Source organism: Eptesicus fuscus, chromosome 12, assembly GCF_027574615.1.
Source record: "Eptesicus fuscus isolate TK198812 chromosome 12, DD_ASM_mEF_20220401, whole genome shotgun sequence".
NCBI classification, from domain to species: Eukaryota; Metazoa; Chordata; class Mammalia; order Chiroptera; family Vespertilionidae; genus Eptesicus; species Eptesicus fuscus.
Genome location: NC_072484.1, coordinates 56514341 through 56516113, shown reverse-complemented (window position 1 = coordinate 56516113; position 1773 = coordinate 56514341). Strand labels below are relative to the sequence as shown.

Below are 1773 nucleotides of genomic sequence, written 5' to 3'. Positions count from 1 at the left end.
CTCTTATTGCATGCTTGGAGCTTTTTCAAATCCAGTTGCCCTTACAGGACAGTGTGATAATCAAATAATATGACATTTAGTAGGCTGACCAATAAAATAATTTAAAATCAGCATTGGTATTTTGATTTTTCTTCTGGGCTGTCACTCCAGAAATGCTCAGAACCTTATCTATATATTTTAAAGAGTAGATGAAAAAATATGTTAATGGTGAAAGGGACGACCAAGATCTAGGTAATAATGCTGCTATGGCTCTAAATAGGCTGGCAGTAAACTGAGACAGATGTTCTTAGGGTAGCAGAACATCTGGAATATGATCACATAAGAGTACTTTTCCATAGGTCATTTCAAAGAGAGCTTATAGGACCCAAACCAGGACTCTTAACACTGTGGCCTAAGATGGAAGTTATCCATAGGATGTAATAGACACTCAATAGTCCTATGTTTTCCTGAGGAGATGAAAGATTAAAAAAAAAATACTTTTCCAATATTGAATGCAACATTGTAAATCCAGATTTTTTAACAAGATTGGGAATTGATAAATGGATAGAATTTTATAAGAAGACAGTTTTCCAAGAGAATATCTCAAAATTTAAGAAAACTGTAAGTTTCTACATATATTTGAATGGATGCACAAGTTTCATTTTAGTGGATGTTTTAGGTTGATAGCGTTAAATCTGGAATGAATATGAAAGTGGGGGAAAGATACCTTTCCCCAGGTGTCCTTGGTACTTCAGGATACACAATGTAAATTCTCCAGTGTATTTTTTATTGAAACAGGGATCCACAGAGGTACAAAATCCAGACATTTAAGGGCACCAAAACAACAAAGTTCTGGGAAATAGCCAATTTCCTACATGGAATCGGGTTGCTGTGGCACTAGTTTGGGCACAGGCCAAGAATAGATGCCTGCAGGAGACCAAAGCAGCTGCTGTCTGGTGAGCTGGGATGGAATGACCCCGAGAGGGCAGAGGAAACAACATATGGGCACAGTGCAACATAACTCAAAACAAAGTAAAACAGGAAAATAATAGATTCTAACAGAAAACAAGGTGTGTGCCCCTGACTCAAGCCAAGTGGCTTTGGGGACTTCAACTTCATCCAGAATGAAAAACCATAACCTTGTCCTGAAATGAGTTGTTGATAAATTAATACATAATCCATAGTAAAGAGACACTATGAAGTTTGGTGACTTCATCCTGTGTACCTCTGACAATCTTAGAGACATTCATTTTTAGACCCTGGTAAGATTCATGTCTATTTATATAAAAAGTAAACTAGTAACAAGTTGTATTTGTTGAACTAATGCAAGCAGCTGATGCACAAATTAGAGCATCAGACTAGGAGCCCTAAACTTGAGTTCAAGTTTTATTTCTTTCATTACCTTGCTTGGGGTGACCATGTTACGATCATGATCATCACCATCATCATTATCACCCCCATGAGTTGAAATTTAGATTTCTCAATCTCTGCTCTAACACTTGAAATACATGATCTCATTTAATTTTTGCAAATGAGTTATGTGGTAGTTACTGGATTATATAAATGAGAAAATTGAAACTCTGAGAGGGTAAATAAGTTGCCAGACTTCACTTAGCCACTAAGTAGCAGAGCCAGCATTTGATTTTCTGACTTCAAAAGTCCATGGTTAACTACTATACTGTACCTTCATATTCTGGCCTTCTCCGAGCTTCAGTTTATTTATCTGTTAAGTAGAAACTTGGAGCTAGGCAATCTCTAAACAGCTTCTTTCAACTCCTAATTCTGACTTTCAAA

At 36.7% G+C, this 1773-nt stretch overlaps 1 non-coding gene across 1 annotated transcript; it reads left to right on the top strand.

Moving 5' to 3' along the window:
* The first annotated feature begins 336 nt into the window (after nucleotides 1-336).
* On the top strand, nucleotides 337-462 carry LOC114230072 (small nucleolar RNA SNORA25). The gene has a single exon (XR_003615922.2). It is a non-coding gene; the product is annotated as a small nucleolar RNA SNORA25 (small nucleolar RNA).
* The last annotated feature ends 1311 nt before the right edge of the window (nucleotides 463-1773 follow it).